General features: G+C 44.5%; 1 pseudogene; it reads left to right on the top strand.

The window, feature by feature from the left end:
• Positions 1 to 23,016, top strand: part of LOC126545068 (venom metalloproteinase BumaMPs1-like) — a 30,089-nt pseudogene that overhangs the window by 6,119 nt on the left and 954 nt on the right.

The following is a 23,016-nucleotide window of genomic DNA, read 5'->3' as shown; positions in this document are numbered from 1 at the left end:
TGCGTCTCGGTACTCCTCACCGTCGCATCGCGCTCGCTGCCTGCTGCTGAGTGACGTAACAGAACGTCACATTGAGGGGCGTGGCTTTGCGCTCACTGCAGCCTCCCACTTTCGGGTTCACGTGCTCTGATGGCCGAAATTTCTCGTGCCACATTTCCGCGGGTAATCCCATTTTCTCAGATCCAAAAATTTATGACTTGTACGGGGAGCCATCTCATATTTTCCAATTACGACGAGCCCGCTGAAACTAAATGTTTACAAGTTAATAAATGATTCTTTAATTAGCTACTTATTATCCCGTATCCCCCGTCACCCTATGGTCGCCACGAGTGACAGCACGCCTCCAAAAAACAACGGTCCTTTTATTTCAAGAGGGCACGGAAACGGGTGTAAATTTCCTCGCCTTCCCTCTCCCAAGTCAGACTTACCGTCGTAACCCCGACCTACCACGAAAACGGGCGAAAGAGCCAAAGAAAGCTATTCGCTTTAAAACTGCGTCCCAACGTGTGAGTATGAGCAAAAAAAAATGTCTGGGGTTCACAGCATGGGAACTACGAGTGCAATTTTCTTTAGCAAGTGTAACATGACTGCAGCCGCGAAAGCCAGAAGCGCGTGCCGTCTCTGGCTTTACGTCCTAAGAATATACTGGATTTCACCTCGTTTCCAAGTGAACGCTGCTTGTGTCCTAGCTCAAGTGAAATTGCTGAAAGATTTCATCCGTGACGCAAGCATCCTCGCAAGGATATGGTTCTACCAGTTTTACATTAAACATTTCCCATAACACATGCCTGCGTTCCCTCAACTTTTATATAATAAACCTTGTCCATTCCAGCCCACTGTTATGATGATTAATGTCGCGCAAGTGGAAAACCAGACGTGAAGCCTTTGAATGCACATGGCCTTTACATGAGATTTTGTAATAGTAATAACCTAGATCAACATGCTGTCGAGAAATAAGGTACCTAATTGAGACGGCGCAATCTCATTTCAATGACACGTAACACAAGGCTATATTACGCGTTGCACATTGCAGGAAGGTGTGGTCGGGCCGTACCACAGGATCGAGCCGATGCCCGAAATGGAGAGATCTGACCAAGGCCTCATTCCGCACATGATACACGAAATTGAGAAGAAGGAAATGCACGACATTGAGAGGGCACCGACTGGGAAAGGTAGCTAAACAAGTGCGTTATCTCGTCAGCTCGTTTTATAAGCAAACAGAAGGAGTGACTGCTAGGGTAGTTGACCCATCATATCAAGGAGCCTTTTCTAAAAGCTAGGAAGAAAGACGCAAAGGGGACGCATTTGGTGGCCCATATCGCTGTAGGTCTGCGAGTAATGCGGTTCGATTGGCTTTGGGAGCTTTTCTTTTATTATTAACAAACATTCTATTATGTCTGTAAACGAGGCGTTAACTGCGTTGCACAAGGCCGTGCTTGGGTTATTGAGTGCTTATGTCTGATAAGTGCGGTAGGTCTTGATGATACGCCTTCGCGCTTCCATATAAGAACTGTTGGGGCACGTTTGCTCGAAGGAGCTTACAAATCGGCGGTGTGCTCACAGAAACGGTTGGTAATAGCACTCGTACTCCTCTGTTCTCTATGTCTGTGTCCAAATTTGTTACGCTAGAATTGCCAGTTATATGTTATAAGCGAGATTCGCCTGCACTGTGCATGATAAAGAAAATCATTTTGCGAAGGCTTAGAGAGATGCATTGATAGGCTATTGGTGTGTTCTCACAAAAAAAAAGTTTAGATAAAATAGGACGACGGAAGGGGGATACTGGACAAGGCGCTATATACGCTGAATTGCCATCGTTACGTCACTCCTCTACTTATAAGAAAACAAACATAAGGAGCAGTCCCAGAAAAGTCTTTACGGTAGACAAATCGAGAGAGCAATGTCATACAAAAGATTCTGAAAAAACTAAGTTCAGTGCTGTACAAGCCAGTCTTGTAAATGATCTTGTAAAAGCGCTTCTGATAATTCTGGGGCAAAGGTATCATAGCTTCTTTTCGATATCACCGTGTCTGTGAGATAAACTTCCCAGTGCCCATATTTCATTGTCGTGTTAAATGCGAACCACTCCCTGTCGCTAAAGACCGGTACGGAAGCTTGATAATAGCGGCTCAGTCGCTTTGACCATATTCGCAGGAATAAGCACTGGGTCCGAGCTAAGGGTGTCACTAATTTAACTGTGTTCCTTGTTCCAAGCTTTAGCTCAAAGAAAAAAGTATATAAATACGCGCGCAAGCACGGCTTACTGTATTTTTGAAACTGAATCACAAGAGCACAAAAGCACAGGACACATCAAACCTCTAATGCCCGAACACAGTTGCACTTGAAGAAAAATTACCGCAAATATTGGCCCGCAGAGAGTACATTGGCACAAAAAGAAACAGCTGAACGTGATTTGAGTTATACCTGAATTAAAACAATATTTCTTAATTAATAATTAGTTTGTCAAACAATTCGGTATTGAAAAGTCTATCCAGAGCGTGAAAAATTCTTGTATAGGCTATGCGTTACTTTTCTCATGCTTAAAATAGTAATAAGAAAAAAACGATTTTATGCAGTCTGTCACCACACTAACCACACGCTCTCACCTTTAAAAAAAAACTGCGAGAATTTTGTTGTCCAACTGATATCTTTAAAAATTCATTCTTTCCACGAACGGTGCGAGAATGGAACATGCTTCCAGCCGATATTGTGGAACGTTCATCTTCGGCTGCTTTCGTTTCAGCCCTGAAGGCTCACTTGTCCACAATTTAATTCTAGTTCTAGATGTAAAGATTTCCTTTGTTGCCTTGTATGCGTATGTTTTACCCTGTATATCTTCCAATGTGACCTAAATCCTGTATTTGTACACGAAACCAGTAACCGACCAGATATATATATATATATCTTATAATGCGCAAGCAACGTTATGCGTATTGTCTGTATTAAGTATTTGTGCATCTCCTACCCCGCACCTGGTCACAACTTTTCCAGGCTAGCAGTATTGCTGACATAACCCAATAAATAAATGTTGACCAATCGAAACAGCGCAACACATAAGGTACATTGGGCATTACAAGGTAAAGTGGGCACGCTCGCAGCGCTGTGTCTGTTTCTTTTCATTGTGTTCGGCGTTCTCGCGGTGTTTCATAGTCCAGTTACGAAAAATTCCATACGAACGATCCCAAGTCGCAACTCTTCAGAAGACTAGCTGCTCCAATAAAGCAACGCAAATTTATTTCTCTGTCCATCTCTCCTTCCCCGACATTCCTTTTACTGGACACGAATTCGCCGTTGTTCTGACGCTGCGCGTTGCACTCACTTGGAATGAAAGGTAGAACTAGCTTTTGGCGACAAAGTTTCAGCGGCAGACCATCTCAATCCTCGGTGGTGCAGCTCGACTTTAAAACCTCTTCAAGCCTAGTAGCCACGTGACGCAACACATACGCGACACCAGAACAAGCACGACGTTCAAATGCGCGAAACGTTTGGGTACAAAGCAAATTAAGTAAGTATGCACCTAATATGCTATGTCACGCATGGTTATTCATTACTGTTTCGCACAGGTGAACTCTAAGCATGCGAAACTTCTGTGAGCTGTTCAGGGAAATGTGGTCTGCCTCTGTGGCACATTACCAGTACCAGTGCCAAATTGCAAGCAATACGCTCTCTCAGAAACGGAAGAGGTGGGGGAAGCACACACTAAAGCTTTTTCTTACCGACAGACGCTACGCCGGCTAATCAAAACCCCTTGGCGAGTGCTGAGTTTAGGGTCTCATATTACTCAATTTGCCTGCCACTAAACTGTCCATAGCATGCGTTTACTAATTTTGTTGTAGTGTTTGTTAATGAAATTCTTACATACTTTCTTTTCCCAATTTTTGTTACAGATGCTTGGACCGTGAACGAGAGGAGTTACGGCACTCAACGTGTTCCCGCAGAAGTTACCATAGAAATTTTCGTAGTTTCCGATAGCCTACATCACAAACACTTCTCCACTACGCTCAAGTTAATACATTACCTCTGCGTGACGATCAATTCTGTGAGTACTAGTCAGTCAACATTCGGAACTTGTTTTACTTACGCAGCACCTATCTGCAATTTTCCGCGCCGCAATAAGTTTTCTAGCAAGTTGACTTAGATGTTAAATTTCTGAATGTGACCACCTCAATATGTCACGTGGAAAAAGAAACCGGTGTATTACAATGTTCGATTCCTATTCGTTCAACTGCTACTTGAAACTTTGAAAGTCAACACGCAATCAAAGAACACTTGCTCCAAAGCTCAGCATCAGGAAAAAAATAAAGTCTTGAGTGACAGTGCTACGACAGTGAAGCATACACTCTTTGACAAAGGTCCACCATTTGGGGTGTATCTCTGCCACACAACAATAATCGTCATCTGCCTTACTTGCGTTTCCTTTCTTGACAACACCACGCCCGCTACTTTCCTGTCGGGAATGTTATGTCATGCTGATAACGCGCATGCCGTTCGTTACTGAGAAGTACCGGGCTCGCAGCGTTAAAGAAAGGAAATGCGGACAAGACAGATGACGTTTATTGTTGTGTGGCAAGATACAGTCCGAAGGGTGTAATTTTGTTTTACACTCTCAGACAAAGCTACACCCTTTGGGGTGTATATCTGCCACACAACAATAATCGTAATCTGCCTTGTTTGCGTTTTCTTTCTTGAAAGCGCCGCGCCCGCTACTTTCCTGTCGGTAATGCTACGTCATGCTGATAACGCGCATGCCGTTCGTTACTGGAAAGTACCGGGCTCGCAGCGTTAAAGAAAGGAAATGCGGACAAGACATATGACGTTTACTGTAGTGTGGCAGAATACAGTCCAAATGGTGTAATTTTGTTTTAGAGTGTAGGGGTATAGCTTCGAGAATTAATATTCCAAGGACACATAATATGTAGAAGCACGACAAGAAAAGAGGAGTCCGAATTTGAAAATCAACACTCCGAACCTTTGCATGTGCGCACTTATCTGCACAAAGTGCCACAGGGTTTCGGATCACCAGAAGAAAATGTCCGGACGAATAAAATGGGTTCGACCACAAACAGGTAGGCGTTCTTTAGTCATTGACACCGACTTATTGTTATCTTTTAAAAAATCAACTACAATCAATGCTACCACTGCTAAATTACAGGAGCTGAACATTATGTTTAGCTACAATTTTAGGATAGCAGGCTTTTCATTGACCACTCTTTCCATACTGTAGCTGTTAATAAACAACCATAATATAAATAAATTAGAGAAGAAATTAGGGACGGCGCGTTGAGTGATGGAACAAATATGCTAGCTGCAACATAGACACTGGGATAGAGCGGTGTTGATTAGAGTACAGACGATGTTCATCGTATCTTATTTGGGCCGGGCCTGCAATGCGTAGAGAAGGTCACCGGTAGGCGTTAAGATAAAGCAATGGGCCAAAGAAAACGAAACGCAGCTAAGGACTTCAGGGAATCGGATCACCGGATGATATTAACAAATTGGCAGTAAATTATAAACATTTCAATGAAATCGAAAATAAGTTTTGCAATTGTGCCTTTTCACAACAAGCACATGTATTACAATTGTTGTAATCGCACCGCTGGCATGAGTTGTTGGGGTCTCGGTGCTGACGCCCGTTATTGCCAATGGGTCGCAAGCCCCAAGGGTAGCGTTGGCCTGGCGGCCTGGGGCACTGGAAGCATCCGAAGGTCCCGGCAAAGCAAGAGAAGACTGGTAACAGAACAACTTGTTTTTTCTAACATAGCAAAAGAGCGGCCGGTCAGGTCGACCGACGTGGAGAGACGGGAGAGCACGTAACTCAACAGTACAAATCGGAGCCTCTTTCCTGGCGTCCGGGGGCAGCTGCTCTTATACTCTCGGCGTCGCGGTCCAAAAGGGAAGGTCACGGGATGAAGGTCACGGGATGAAGGTCACGGGACGGCGGAGCATGAGCCCACGACGGCGCGAACGGTTGAGCCGAGAGACCTGCTGAACCGAGTGCAGTGACGCATCGCCAACCCTCACACACGACGGCGCGAACGGTTGAGCCGAGACCTCCAGGCTCCTCATTCGGGGAACTCCGCTCCCCGGCTGCCGCGCTTTGACAAGCGAGGGCACACACACACACACGCACACACGAAGACACGTGGCACTGAAACACGCCTGGACACGCTTGGCGGGTAGGCGTTGCGGCGGCGTCGAACGGGCCAAAATGTCCGCCGCTTTGAACAAAGCCCCGGCGTCCGTTGCATCCGCGCCGGCATTACCGCGCGTTGTAGGCGAAACGTAACACAATTGTAAAAAGGAACTCGATAGCGTTATTAAAAGAAACACAACTGTCATGTTATTCGACAGCGTATATGCGCAGACCTCTTCGTTTCGTGGGTACCGCGGGTGGTCGAACCCCTTCATACATACATACATACATACATACATACATACATACATACATACATACATACATACATACATACATACATACATACATACATACATACATACATACACACATACATACATACATACATACATGCATACATACACACATACATACATACATTCATACATACATACATACATACATACATACATACATACATACATACATACATACATACATACATACATACATATGTGTACTTTCTGTTTGATAATGATGCTGTTTACGAAAACTACATAATATTTCCTCACTGATTTGTAAGGTTTCAAACTGCAAAATGTACAAGATGTACAGAAAAATATAATGAAACAAGTTCATAGTTGCCTAATTAAACATATCTTCGTGTCACTTAATGTATTTGGATAGAGTGTGCTAGACGTGAAGCTTCCTCTTCAAAAGATGGCGCCGCAAGTTTCAACCAAAGAAAAATACATGTAGCAAATTTCGGCGTAGCAATATCAGTCATAGAAGCGTCACACGACATAAAGTTAATAAAGTTGTTCTATCTTTTAAAGAGACCGAGCAAGCAAGCAAGCGTAGCGCAATAGGTGCACCCCCGTGCCTCAATGTTTTGCGTCACTTGGCAGGGTCTCATCTCGTAGTTTCCCATTCCTTTAGTGCATGAGGCTTCTCAGATCCGCTGTTAGAGGCAAACGTCTTCAAGTACGCAATAAGTCGAGATGACCCACCTAAGACACCATAACGCGTCAATAGAGCCGTTTACTACCGAGTTCCACGTCTAAAAAGGAAAGCGCTTTGCAAAGGCCGTGACTGAGCGGTGGTGTATGAAAAAGAACATTAGGTATACTTGAAATATTTTAATTATTATGGATACGCCATAAGTTTTACTCTAGCGAATCCACAGAATCATCACTTCATTGTTGTATACATCAAGCGCTGTTTAGCAGTTTAACTTCAGAATGGACGTTTGCATTCAAATACGTCCCACCATTCCGCAGGTTAACATGAGGTATGCAGACACAAGCAATCCGAGGGTGAAGTTCCTCTTCGTCGGAGTCGAGAAAGACCGGGTAATTACACAATTCCTAGCACTTACATGTTCGTAGTGTGCATATTCTTTAAAATAATTATTACGTTTCTATTTACATATATGTACGTATAAGTAAGGGCAGATGTGTTATACTTGATGTGTTTTGTCGGCGTTACAACGACAGTGCAATGTGATAAATCTTAAAGCATATGCTCTGTTATATTTTCTCCATTCTGTATAAACGTGTATAGTTGTTACAGGAGTTCTATATAACTGCTTCGTTTCGCCGACGTCTGTAACAAGCCAAGAAAGAGAGAGAGAGAAAGGTAAAGGAAAGACAAGGAGGTTAACCAGAGGATATCTGCGGTTGGCTAACCTGTACCGGGGGAGGGGAAAGTGGTGCGAAATATGAGAGAGAAAGAAGAACAAAAAGAGAGACCGAGAAAATGATAAACGAAAGGTAGGGAGGTTAACTAGGACTGAGCCCATTTGCATACCCTGCACTGGGGGTAGGGAAACGAGAAGGGAAAGATTAAGAAAAGAGAAAGTCCACTGTGGATATCGCTCACGAGGTAACGTTTATCAGCTCTGTATCACTGACGGTCATTCAGCCCGGATCGCAGACGGTCACTCAGTTCGGCAGCTTTCAAAAAACGCGGCAGCGCTTTTGTGGCCTTTTGTAGCTGCGATATGCGATGCCATGGTCCCAAGATCTTTTTTAAAGCGAACGGTCTTCGGACTTATTTAGAGCTGTACATAGGTCATGTCTTTCATTTTCAAAAGATGGGCAGTAGTACAGTAGGGGTTCTACAGTCTCCTCGACACCGAAGAAGAAAAAAACACACATACAATACAGAACTGTTTCTGTGGGCGTTGTCACACAGTCTGCGAAGGCGTTACATAGCCATACACAGTGTCAACGTCCCATGAATACATTCTATGTCACACAGGGCGCAGTCACAACTTAAGTAGCCCATCAAGCCGCCCGGGGGACAACTTTTTTCTCTCCGACACTCTTGTTGAAGAAACTTGAGATAAACTAAATTAAATTGAACTGAATTAATGTTCTTGTCCGGATGATTGAATGACGCGGAGGAAAATTATATATATATATATATAAGCCTCCTGCGATTGGTTGACACGGGAACACGGTGCCCGGGAGTCAGATCGAGAATTTCGCTACTACTTCCTCAACAGTCAGAGACATTGTACCATCACCTTCTTCTGCACGTAGCACATACAAATACTTATTTATAGCGCATAGGACGTACCACTGATCTATACTGTCGTAACTGTGACAGTGTAAAGGTAATTGAACGCATATTACTCGAATGCCCCGCGAACCGCGATGACAGATTTTATTTTGAGCTCCCAATGGACACGATACGTCCCACTCTACTAACGTTACATCGCTTCCTAGGTCCAATATTGTGCCCTTAAATACAGCAGCAGGCATGTGATTTATTGCTCCTATAGCTGTCACAAATTGGCCTTTTCGGAAAACCTTAAAGAATATTCACTTTGTGCTATAGAAGAGCCTGTATTCTCTCATCATTTCCACCCGTAAATATATTTTCTGGTTCACTAGCTCATTTTAATTTTATCTTCCTTTTTTTCTACTTTCCTCTGGAATTCTTTATTTCCCTCCTATACAGAGTAGCATGCAGCGGTTGTACACACGCTGGCAAAACTTTCTGTTATTCATTAAAGAACCTCTCTCTCGCTCTTTTTCCCGGATAATTGCTAACGTGTTCTGTCAACTCGCAACCAACTTATGTCTCACATTTTCCATTCAGTTCAGCACTTATAAGAACGGTACCGGCAATTTGATGGAAAGTTCATCGTCTCTTGACGGATTTCGGCTGCACGCAATTGGCAAAAAAAGCGAGTACGGTGGTCCGGATATGGTGTACTTGATGACTGGGTACGTTCGCTACTTATTTTTCTCTTTTTTCTAATGCTTTTCTCAAGTGAAGCTTTGCTGTTTATCGATGCCTAATTTTGGTATGGCGTCATTTCGCAGCTATGACGTATACTCCGAAGAGAACGACGGCACGAAGAGCATGAACGTGTTAGGTAAGAGTATTCATCTGTGATGTAAAAGTAGTGGCAGATCTTTAAGCGTGAATATGCGTATATAAATAAACCCCAGCTTATTGGCCGGGACGTCCAAAAATTACGGTATAGCGTTGTATTGTGCCGTGTGTAATAACAATATTATGTTGTATATGAAGCATTGTAATATATTTATAGTGTAATATTTCTTTGGCCCAGTGAGCTCAATACCTCGAACAACACAAATGAAGAAAGAAAAGCGTTTCTCCGGCATCTTAAGGTGTCACATGAAAACATGTATAATATCCAGATTTTAAAATTCCGCGACTGGCACAATTCACGATGCAGTGTCAGAGAAGCGATAACTTCTCTCTACCCGGACACCAGCAAAATGAATTTAAAGAACACCGTTTTTCCCGCAAAGTTTAAGCCAGAAATACACCTCAGGTGCACCTAAGCTGTACAGGAAGTTATGATGGAGCCGCCATAGCAGAGAGCTCTGGAATAATTCCGACCACCTGGGCTTCCTAAACGTGCACTTAAATCTAAATACACGAACATTTTTTGTATTCCCCCTTCCATCGAAATGCGGCCGACACTGCCGCAAATCGAACTCGCGCTCTGTAGCATAACGCCATAATCACTAAGCCGCTATGGTGGGCCACCGCCGCATGTGTACTTCGTCACTAGAAAAGCGGGTTACTGCCAATGCGGGAACCGGTATGGTGCCGGCAACTTAAAGTACAGGCGAACGGGGCAAGATGTGACCTATAGTTCTGACGAAAACTCGCAGGTCCGGGGATGACCATGTGACAGTACGGGAGCCGAAACGTCATTGGTTTGTCTTAAACTTTTGTTTCTCTGGTCGATATGTTCGTTATTCTGGGCCATAACCAGGCAAGACATTGAAGGTTTTGTCGGGCGATGCACAGCAAGAACTGCAGACTCAACTATGAGCTAAAACACAGCAGCGAGAAATGTAAAATCTTATTTTTAATTGTCGGATTAGGAACGCAGGTCACTGTATAACATAAAACACCCGACGAATGGCTCGCTATAGATAAAAAAAGGAAACACGTTTTACTGTTATCCATCAGTGTAGTATATATACTACACTGATGTATATATATAGACTATAGGTAAGAACAAGTCAAACTAACAATTACGATTAACAATATAAAATGAAAATTTGGCATTTACCCCGGATTTGCTAGCCTCGTGAAATTAGCTCAGGTGGTAGACCACCACGGAAAGGAGATGGTCCTGGATTCGATCCCAGAACCAGGGCGAATTTTCCCCTAGCCGACGCCCCGTGAATTATGAACTATCTACACTGCAGTTCGCGCGTGAGGCTGGCTTGACCGGCTGGCTGTTAGCGTGTTTCATGTATTTTATTTATTTATTTTTATTTACTTAATATCCTCACCACTGATTAGCACCGCGGCTTAGGCCACTGAGCCCATCTTGAAAAAAAAGAATTCACGCAGAAACTCTCCTGGCAGTTGTCTACGTATGCATAAGCATTGTGCCACTTGCTCATCTCCACGCAGCCTGGCATTATTATCAATGTTATCAAACTTGATCCGGCCAGTAAACACGGCATCGCCACGGTGACCCGAACTTGTGCAGACGGCGGAGCAAAGTGCATTGATGGCACAAGCAAAGTGCTGCAGGTGGCGGCGCCAGGTGCGCTGATGACGTTCCGATTATTAAAAGCTGTTATCCCTTTTTAGCGCCTTATCCTTCCACGTCGAACCATTATGAACCGGGACCAAATGTACTCCGGCGGCTGCATATGGCACGGCCGCGCAGACCATATCTTCAAAGCTATCTGCGATGCCGACAGAGTGCTGACTGCTGATAGCTTCGCGCGCTGTGTTCTCGCTGCTTATATAGTGTTGAAGAGAGACGCGCGGGCCCTTATCTTGAAAGCGATCTTTGAAAGGGGCTGAGTGCGGTGTGTGCTGAGAGCTCCCTGAGCGCTGTGTTCTCGCCGCTATCTTAAAAGCGATGGCCTCACGGAACGGACAGACGGACAGTTTTTTTCGTTGGGTAAGCATACTAATTGTTACGCGTTTAAAATTTCGTACTCGATTCAAATGCGAAGCTTTTCTTCTGAACTAAAACTCGTTCGGGTTTCTCTTGCTATTTCCTGCTGTACTCTTGGGTGAATGCCAATTTTTCACTTTCATCAAACTGCATCCACATGGGGGCTAACGATGAATTTATTTGCCAAATAACAGCCCAATAACAGCACTGATATGCAGAAAATGTTCCTTTAGAATGGCACGCCGAAGATAATTAACAGTCGGTCACGCAGGCGGTAAAATGCAATCAACAAAGGTCTCTGAACTACGGCCCGCGGTAGCCTCCCGACTGGCCCGCGGCAAGCGGTGGCCCATCCGAAAACGCCATTTCTTGCTGCAAATTATCCGCTGCGCCTTCGACTATAAGTCTCCACAAAACCTTGTGCTATGGCAGTAAATAGCCGAACTCTTCAAGAAATCTATTTGCTCTAATAACGGAAGGTGCGCTTGACCGCTTGACGACATATATTTGTTGCGTTGGGGTTATTTGAGCAGCGTTTATTGTTTCACTGCGTGATTCTGGATTAACGAGCTGTTAACGAGCACATCTCTTGCGGTAGTATAGGTGGACATCTGGTGGCATCTCAAAGAGATATGACGGCTGAGACAACGATGGCTCGTTCATTTTTGTTCCAACCACCGACCAGGAGAACGGGCCAAAGAGCCAGCGAAAGTGATTCACTGTAAAATAACACAACTTACTGGGAAAATGAACATGCCTACTCATGACGACGGAGCAGAATGATGACATCAAGTGCACCGATAACGTAATGAAGATGCCTTAGCATGCCAACTCTAGAGCTCAAGGTTGAAGCGCAGGGGTCACGTGAAGTACAAAGGTCCCCGAATGTCTGAGCTTCGCTTTCTCTTGGTGGGCTATGCTGTAATACACTTTTTTTTTTGTCCGACACATGGCGAGGCGCTTCACAAGTCATGGTCGAATGGGCGAACAAGTCTTAGCAGCGATGATTAATCTAGAGCATGTAAGAAGCATAGAAAGAAATACACACTTCAGTGACTTCTCCGGTCCTGAACTGGGGCAGCGGCGCTCTGTCTCCTGTTTTATCTTGTTTGTCTTGTTTCCTTCGGTCATTCTGAGTTGCGCTATTCCAATGAAACGTTATGGAATACAAATTCCCTCAAACCGCCATCCTTGGGAGCAGTTAGTTTTAACTGACTTTTGCCAGACCACCCTCTTTTTGTAATTTTCATTATGTAATTTTTGTAGTCCTATGCTAACTAAACAACTTGAACGTTTACTTGGGCGAGTACATTCGCCATCAGGAGCGCAATGCAAAGCTCTGAAATCAGTCGAAAGCTAAATCGCCTTCAAACCAACTTGTCTTTTGTTTTGTTTTTCTCGCAGGCATCGGCTTCGTAGGTGGCTTGTGCACCCACTTCTTCGTAGCCCTTGGTGAAGACAGCGCTGGTCTCTACACCGGAATGCATACGATGACGCATGAGGCGGCCCACGTGTAAGAGGCAGCAACATGCACTTCGAGACTATTTCACTCGGCCTATTTCACACATACCGTGTAAACCGGAATATAGGTCAGCCAGGAATATAAGTGGACCCCTGACCTGGACTTGACCAGACAACGACTCAGAATATGCTAAAGACCACTACATGGACGAGGGGCGACTTTAGCTGTTTTATTTTCGGGAAAAAAAGATCTCGAACCTATCTTCCTGTTTGTACGCTATACTAAGCTAATACCCAATTCGCTTTAAGAATTACAAAGCGCCCCTGGCTCCTTCATATTATAGTACGCGTGTTCGAACTTCGAGTCGACTGGCGTTTGAGCACGCAAAGCGTGCGACTGAATTTACCGAGCCAAATATATTTAAGGAAAAGCTGCGTGAGCTGAGCTGCACCAACGGTGCAAAGTCAGAAAAGAACTATACACGAAACTACAGCGCTCTCGCGAGTGGCAATCAGCACTGCCGGTGTGTGTATTTCATTTTTTTGTATTACTATTGCTACTCGTTTGACAGTGTTTAGCGACCCAAAGCAACACTGTGGCATAAGAGACGCCATGCTGGAGGGCTCCGGTTTAATTCTGACCACCATGGGGTTGTTTGACTTGCACCTAAACATGAGTACTCGAGAAGTATATTGCATTTCACCCATATCGAAACTCGGCCGCTGTGGCCGGCATTCAAACCTGTGACCTCGTGTATATGTTGCAGGAGCAGAACGTCATATATAGTGCATTCATCCACCGCGGCTGTGTATGCCTGCGTGCGTGCGTTTGCCGCCACCGAGCTAGCTGCACATATATTGTTTTGTCGTCACGTGGTGCAGGAACTAGATGACGACGAAGCAATTAAATGAATGAAGTAAGTAAGTTTATTGGGTGAACGTGTGCTGAAAAGTGACTAACACTAAGGCGAAGATCGCGAGAAGAACAGTAGCTGCCAACGAAGGAGAACCTAGGCGGTTCTCAGTATGCCGGCAGTTTATATATGGTGTAGAAGTTTCTCGGTGGGCCCCGCGAAGCACAGCGAATGTTCGTGAATGAGCTGGAGAAGTCAGATGTAGGAAAAATACCCGCAGGTTTAGCAAGCGCGCACCTTAGACAGGGCAAGGAAGTAAGCACAAGGAAACCGCTATAACTCGCAACTATTACGTTGATTCAAAGCATACGGCATACTACAGGAGGAGGACTGTCTGTGGAGCTATAGTTGGTCTTACATTATAAATAGCGTAGTTTAGCGCAACTGTTTATTTACAAGCCACCCATCAACATGTGCTCTATTTGGTGCGCATGCGCACCGACACGTCATTGACGCGCGAACTTTACGTCGCGTTTTCTTCCCCTGTGATGCGATAATGTGTGATATGTGCACTATTTGGTGCGCATGCGCATCATATAGTGCAGATATCGGTGGGTGGCCTATCAATTATTAAACAGTTAGTCACTGCCGTCCTCTTCTCTTATGTTGTTTTTGTGTACGTTCTGTACATTACCTTGTGTTAAGCTGTATATATTATAGTTTTAACACGACCTGTATATGATATATGCATGCTGTATGCTCCGATAAACTTCATTTGCGAGTGAGCGTTTGTCTTCTGTCTACTTGCTTGTTCTGTCTAGGGTGTGCGCGTCTTAAACCTGCAAATACGAAACAACTAGCCCAGCAGCACGCCCTAGGAAAAATAATTTAAGTGTTGACACTCCGCCTGAAGTTGCGACCAGAGTAGTGTTCACTGCTGAGCCCTCGGTGGGCCCCCATGCTGCAGCACCCCACTGTCGTTGCAGTCGGGGACTTTACTGCAGAGGGAATAAAGCACCAAAGGTGCGCTCAGCTTCCGGTGATGTTTGAAGTTGTTTTTCTGCGTTTTGTGTCTCCACAATGTATTTCAGCGTATTAAATTTAACTCCCAGTCGCATGCAATGTTGTGGTGGGCGCCGAGCACATGTAAAGTGATCGTTTCTTTAAGACAACGCCTTTCTTAGGGAGTTAACCCCCCCCCCCGCCCCCTTTTCGATATCGCGTATCTGGGTTCCTGGCGTTTTTTGGGGGGCTGATCCCAAATATAGTGGTATAAATATGTGGTCCGATCCTAAAGGTGGTGCAGTATGAAAAAAAGCAACAATGTGAAAGGTAGAGCAATATAATATATGCCAACCAATACACCAATCCTTTAAAATGTGCCAACTCAAGCGAAATAAAAGAAATAAGTAAAGAAAGGAGCCGGTCGGGCTCAAAAGCTTACTGTTTGCGACTATGGGCAAGAAACTCGGCAAAAGAAAGTCCGGAGATGACTCAGCACATTTTAATAGAATGCACATATATTCGCTTAACCAGAGTCGTAGGGAATGTCCACCTTCCGGAAGGCCTGGGACCCTGTACGGATGGGAATCTTAACAGGTCAACGGTCGAGATAAGCAAGAGGTGTTCAGTGTAGTGGGGAAGAAAAAGCCGGAAATCCGAAGAGATAGATAAAGTCGTGGTCGCAGCAGGCATTGGAAACTGTACAATATAGTATAATGTTTTAATGAAGAAGGAGATAAAGGAAAGATAGGCAGAATGCTAGGGCCCACTATGTGTAGTAAAACCTGATTAGCTCAGGCAAGCTAGGTGACCATTTGTCGCCGCCCATTTTCAAACAGGATATGCCGATAGAAACAAGCCCCATCGATCACCACCACCGAAAGCGCAGCTGTGAACAATATTTGGTCGCGCCCTACGCCGGTGATGAACACAGCGAGTATCAACACATGCAAATTATTCTTATACGAGATCAGATAGGGCGATAACAGCACATATGTGAGAACGCAACTGTTCGCATCGATGTACGCAGTTATTGGAAGAACTCGCTCTCCGAAACGTAAAACGAAACGTTGTGTCAGCGGAAATAACAAAGCAAGAAACATTAGGAAGCAACATTTTCTACCCAGTCTTCCGTCTTTATTCATGTGCTTTTTTTTCACCCGCGGAGTCTAACGGATTTCCCAACATGTGTCTTCAAGGCTCGGCGCTGCTCACGACGAAAGCTAGCCCAAGTCGTGGATTCAAGGCGACCCAGGATCACTAGGCTGTCCTTGGAGTCAGGGCCACATCATGAGCTACGTCGACGGCGGAGCGAGACATCATCGTTTTTCGGAATGCAGTCTGAAGCAAATTCAAAACCTCGTAGTGTGAGGCACTTTCGTTCTTTGCATGCGCTGTATATAGATTATTTTAAACATTGCTCCAGCCTTTCCAGCCAACTTTAAAGCAAAATTGTGGTTCACTAGCAGCTAATTGCAATAGCGCAGATCATACATTAGGATGACTGCATTGATTCATCACGCACGCCCGGCTATTGTGAGTTCCTTGGGAACATTAACTCTTTCTCGCAGCCATTCCACAGAAGTGGGCTACGAAATACCTTGATGTTCCATCAAGTGTTTTCCATACTGTATCCCTATGCAGCGCCCAAATTTCCGGCGTCTCCCATTACGGCATGCCTCATAATCAAATTGTAGCTTTGGCAAGTAAAACCCCAGAATTTAAATCCTTATGCATTGCAGCATCGGCAACTTCAATATGACAACGTAATTTTCTTCTGATTTTGTGCTTGCGTATCTAGAAATCGGTGCTATACACACAGAAAGAGATAAAGGGAGGGAGGGAGGGAGGGAGGGGAAAGGCTAGGAAGTAGTGATTTAGCGATGCTTTATTTTACGGCACCCGACTATGTAATAGGGGTCCTGCGTGCGTAATCAGGTAAATTGAACGAATAATTTGACACCGGGTATTTAGATCTACATGGTCATTTTGAACTGCATAAATGCGTGGCTAGAGTTTTATAACAATGCCTTTCAGCTTTCTATTGTAAACACGTGCCGTAAGGTTTGTTATTAATGAGCTAATTGATGTTTTTGTTTAATTAGTGAATATATTTATTTGCTTTTAGTTGTAAGATACCCGCATTAGCAGATAAGTCAGTCGTAGTGACGCAATTTGGGTAAATTGTACAGGCTTCCTTTAAAAAGGTATTTGACATTAAAAAAATACACGTGTGTAATCGGAGACGGTCGTTGCCAAAACACGAGGTATACATTACAGATTGCGAGGGCAGGTTTGTTGGAAAGTGAGCAACACTGGGCAAACGGAGCAAGGCAGGTACCCCGGCATGGAAGTGGCACCCAACGCGTTCTGCAGAAGCGTCTTTCCGGACAAACAGAATGTAACCGCTGACATGGTGAGTGAAGCTTTCTTTTGTCGAAGTCATTTACTTTGAAATGCGGGTGCTATCGCGCTCAATACGAACTACAACGCGAAAGCCAGTGGCAAAGCGCTTTGCTAGCTTTGCCTGCGCTCGATAGTACATAAGCGCAGACCGATAGACGTCTCTAGTACTGGTGAGCTCATGATCACAGAGAAATTCGAGTTGTAACCTTCCCTTCCTGCAAGTCGCAATTAAATTTCTTTTCTTCTTTTTTTCTCTAAGAATTCAGACCGTATGAAAGAATGCATGGTCAAGTGTCAATATCCAGAAATTCGTCGGTACTGCAGCAGTTACACTCCCGGACGTTGTATGGTGTACACGACGATTAAATTCATATACATACATGCACTGGACTTCATGCCCTGTACAGCAGACAAGGTAAGAGACTGTGAATCAGAAAAATTGCTTTAAATCTTGCAAACCTCTTGTAAGTTTCCTGATCCGTCGAATCGTTGGAATGGTTGTACATCGCGAACATCTAAGAGATTGCGCCCTCCATTCGAAGACTATATAAATGTGTTTATACGAAAGCTTGTCGCTGATAGTGTGACGGCAAGTTGAGGTCTGGTTGGCCCAAGATAAACTCCACGAGAAGCTTGAACAGGCATTTCAGCTCGCTTTGTGAAGCGACCGTGATGAGCAGGGGTTGAACAAGGAATGTCGCTAAGTCAACGTTTCTTCGACACGTGCGCTTCTCTTCGCACAAGGCGCCTTCTCTAGACGTTGGCTCCAGCGACATATCTTGTTCCTCTTCCACGGCAGCGGAACTGACCGGAATATACGAGAAGCCCTCCGCCCTATTTGCGAAGACGCCAACAGGCGTTGTACTATATTTCATGATTCTCAGCAGGAGCTGCAACTACTTTACAATTATATAATCCGAGTTCGACATACATATCAACAACTGGTCACTGACGTGATGATCGTGCACAGTGACGATATTACAAAAGACCTACAGTCACGCTGCAACGTTCATTACAAGCCATTGTGAAATAGCAGGCAATCAACAGGCCGATGCTGAAGCGAAAACGGCACACCCCAACGGCATTCTCATACGAATCGTGTTTTCACGAACTGATATTGCCTCTTTTCTATCACATTTGGTGAGAACAGCAGTGTAAGATTATTAGGCCGATCCCCATTATTTCCACGACCTGAAACTTGGGCACAGACTGGGCCCAAGTTTCATATTTATGTAGCAGCAACAACTTGACTTGGGCGAGTTGGCTCATCTTGAGTAAAATTTGAAGCAGCGCGAAGAAGACGAAGACAACAATCGAAAACACACGCAACAGGACGAGCGCTGTACTGCCAACTGGAAAATTTATTGAAAAATCATACAGCTTTTATAACGTGTCAAAAAACCCCAATAACCAAAAGGTTCAGACGCATGCGTACTGCCTACAAGCATAGGTGATTATCTAAAAAGTTTATTTCATGTTTTGTCAGGCCGAGTGATGCTGCTTTAATGCATTTATCTCCTGTTTTGGTAACGTAAGTGTCATCAGCACTCAAGCAACTAACTTTACTTCTCTTGTACGAGAAGTACAGCGACTGCACACACGTCTATACTGATGGATCAACTACATCAACCAGTTCTGGTGGCGCTGTAGTTAAACCAACAATGAGAATAACCGAGCGGTTCAAGACTTCCCATATCAATACGCCTACAGCTACAAAGCTCGCGACTCTGAGCGACGCGCTTCATGTGATAAATGCTGAAAGTCCTCGTAAATGGGCAGTCTTCTGCGATTCAAGGCCGGCCTTGCCAGTCGTTTCTCCGACATGGAACTCACGATCAGCTCACGTGCGAAATCGACGAACTTGTCCGTCACTTGAGAGAAAAGGGCCATGATCGCTCTTTTCAATGGATAGCTGGTCATTGCGGTGTCATCAGAAATGATAACGGTGATAAGGCAGCTCGGATGTCAAACCAAGAAGACCGCTGCGTCCACATTCCTCTCTCAAGGACCGACGCCGCGAGACAACTTCGCAATCTAGCTCGCAAGACCTCCTTACCAGAGTGGAATACCGCACACACAAGGCGCACAAGACAGCACAGACTAAACGCTTCACTGCAACTCAGACCCCCGGCCGGACTGCACCGACGCGAAGCGTCTCTTCTGTGTCGGTTGTGGCTTGGAGTGGCCTTCACGAATGCCTACTCAGTACTAATTGGAATGGCTAATAGTCCCGCATGTGATGTTTGCGAATGCGAAGAGAACATTGATCCCTTATTGTGCCATTGTCCTCAATTTCAAGTACAAAGACAATCTTTGTCCAACACATTGAGGAAATTAGATGATCGTCCTCTGAGCGAGCAGAAAGTACTAGAGCACCGTCCCCACCGATCATCAGTTCAGAAGACAGTGAAGTCACTTTTGTGCTTCTTCAGAACGTCTGGTTTGCGCGAGCGGCTTTAACTCAAGTACTGTCCGTACACCTCTCTATACCTTCTCTACATACTTAAAAGGAAGAGGTCCGGACACCGACCAAATGGTTTAAAATGGATACTTACGTTCCGGCTCCCCCACGGGAGCCTTGTTCACAATCTATTTTATTGTGAACAAGGCTCCCGTGGGGGAGCCGAAATCTCAATATCTATTTTAAACCATTTTGGTCAGTGTCCGGACTTCTTCCTTTTAAGTATGCATCATCCCGACCAGACGGGCTTCTGTCATACTCTCGACTTCATCTATACCTTCTCTGTCCCTTCTCTCTTCCCCTTCTCCCTTCCCCTAGCGTACGGTAGCCAACCAGACTCTTGACTGGTTAACATCCCTGCTTTCCTTATATTCTTCTCTCTCTCTCTCTCTATCTCTCTCTATACAATTTGTCTTTCTTTTTTGCTGTTTGCGTGCTTTACAAACCTAGTGCCATGGAGCATTGAATTACATGAACATTTGTAGCAATGCGCTGTTAAATGGCTGACGTACCTGCTTTTTGCATTGTTTTTATGCTGCCTGGCTATGGTCTTAAAACATTGCCCGCTTTGCCCGATGTACACTTTAACGCAATATAAAGGTACCTCGTAAACGACGTCATAGGTACACTTCGGGAATTTATTTTCGTGATTCGTGGTGTATTCCTCGCGTTTCCAATTTTTCATAGCATTGCATAATTTCGAGAGTTTACAAGGAGCGGAAAAGAATAAGTTGATTTTGTGCTTTAAGCCACTTTCTTTAGATTATGGGATGCCTTGTAAACATATGGTATGACATGAAAATGTCTTTCTTCTTTTTCCCGCTTTTCGGTTTTTCTTCCAGAGCGCTTTACTTTTTGCAGGAGTGTTTCACACACGGCTGTGATGACGGAATATCGGTGCCCGATTGTTTTTGGGCGTTCTGTCTGCAGTAGGAGGCTGTTTTTCATTTGGTTTTCACAGGATTTGTTCATTGCAGCTTGAATACAGGAGATGGCTATTCCCCTTTTCACGAGTTTTGAATGAGCCCTGTCATACGGAAGGATGTCTTTCTTAGACCTAGGTTGATATGCCGAGCAAGCAAGGTGATTTGAAGCAAAAGAGGGATCAATATCTAAGAATTGAATGTTACTTTTATTCGGCAGTTCAAAGGCGAACTTTAGTCTTCCACCGTGCATACTAAAAATCCTCAGAATACTTTCTCACTTCTTTGTCAAAGCAATAACCAGGTAGCTGCTTTAGAAGAACCAGGTAGTCGTCCACGTAGCGATAAATGCGCGTAACTGGGAAGCCAACAAACCATCGCAAATGCGTTTGTCAATGCTAGATAAAGGAAGGAAAAAGTGGAGAAGGAAGGCAGGGAGGTTAACCAGTTTAGCCTAACCGGTTTGCTACCCTACACATGGGAGATAAAAATATAGATAAAAATATATCACTAAGCAAGGGTGCGATGGATGAACCGACGCATGTACTTGTTTACTTGTTTTCTTTCAATGACTTCTTTTTGTCTAACCCACTCCTGCAATAGCCCCATAAAGGGGCTGCAGTATGTATAAATAAATATATATACTGGTGCGCGGAATATAAAAATGTCCGTCATGATTTATGTCCGTTTCGACTATTCATGCAGGACACTCGTGATATTGTCCTTCATCCAGGACACCACTTGTTTGAACGGTAGTTTAGATGCCATCCAGTGTTGCACGTTCTTTATAACGCAGTCAACGCTTTCTCTGGTTGCGTAGTTCCGTTCATGTTCATCGGCGTTGTCTGCCATATCTCTGGCCATAGCCAGAAATTGATGAGCAGACAATCGCGGATGTTATGAGCGTCCCCTTTGGAAAGGGGCGGTGGGTTGCGTCACCAAGCTCTTGCTATTATACTGCCTAATGCCCTACATAGGTTAAAAAGAAAAAGTTCATAATACACTCTTAAACAAATTTACACCCTTTGGGGTGTATATTTGCCACACAACAATAATCGTCATCTGTCTTGCTTGCATTTCCTTTTTTTGAAAACGCTGCGCTGGCTACTTTCCTGTAAAGGATGATCTGTCATGTTGATAACGCGCATGCCGTTCGTAACTTGGAAGTACCGGGCTCGCAGCGTTAAAGAAAGGAAATGCAGATAAGACAGATGACGATTGTTGTGTGGCAAGATAGACCTAAAGGGTGTAATTTTGTTTAAGATTGTAGTGACTTGATGGGCTTGTTCGTACGAAGACATTCTTTCAGCAAACAGCACGAATAACGGGACACAGAAAAGAGGCACACGACACAGGCGCTTAGTTCCAACAAGTATGTTTATTGCGCGAGGGCAGAATATATAGGCAGAGAAGTAATAGTAAAAAATAAATGGCGTGAAAACATGAAAAGAATGACTTGCGATTGCAGGTGGGCGGAGATCGGTTAACATTGCAGATAAGCGATTTCCTTGTCTAGTAACTGGATGAATGGTTAACTGATGCGTGAAGGACCACGTTGGGTGATGGCAAATGCTTCGGTAATTTCACGTGTGTGCTGGTTAGCGTGCTTTTGGATGACAGTGACTTTTCAAAAATAGAGGATGCATTTCCACGACCTGCAATGCAGAGCAAGTTTGCTGCTGTATTTTTGTTTTATGTTGTTGACGTGCTCCCGGAGGCGATCCTTGAGGCAGCGTCTCATTTGTCCTACGTAGAGCGCCCGCACTTCAAGAGTATTTCATAAACGACTCCTGTGATGCAGCTGGTAAGGGACTCCTGATGCTTCTTGTGGCAACTTTTTTTTGTGGGGGTTGTCTTGGTTGACCCTTCTGCATAAGCCGTTCAGCTTTCCTGGCGCCGAAAAATCTACCAAGACACCCACCCTTCCCGTGGCCTTCTTCAATCTATGACACCTCGTGCACATGGGGAGTGACAGCCATTTTCGAAGTATTTATCTCGGTTTTGCGCGTCTTCTTTTCTTGATGCATTTTAACTAACATGTCTTCCGCTAACTGTACCAGGACGACGCTCGAAAAACCAGTCCGCAAAAGCCGCTGTATGCCTGGCCTTCAAAGGCCATTTCAATCTCGTGTATGCGCGATCTTTCCAGTGCATTACGGAAGGCGGCTTTTGCGATTCCCATTTTCACTAACCTTGAGTGAGCCGAAGAAAAAGGCAAGAGGCTTTTTTGCTGAGCGGTGGACATACCTCCAGTATACATGTTCTTTTATGTATGTGCGTTACCATGCGTTATATAAATTGCCATTTTCATAGCAGAAGCACTGCTGTGTAAATATGCGAAATTTTAATTTATATCTTACTGCGATGGTGGAATAGTT

This window comes from Dermacentor andersoni, chromosome 10 (assembly GCF_023375885.2).
Source record: "Dermacentor andersoni chromosome 10, qqDerAnde1_hic_scaffold, whole genome shotgun sequence".
Lineage (NCBI taxonomy): Eukaryota > Metazoa > Arthropoda > Arachnida > Ixodida > Ixodidae > Dermacentor > Dermacentor andersoni.
Note: the sequence above shows the minus strand (reverse complement) of the source record. Positions and strands in the feature narration are given on the sequence as shown.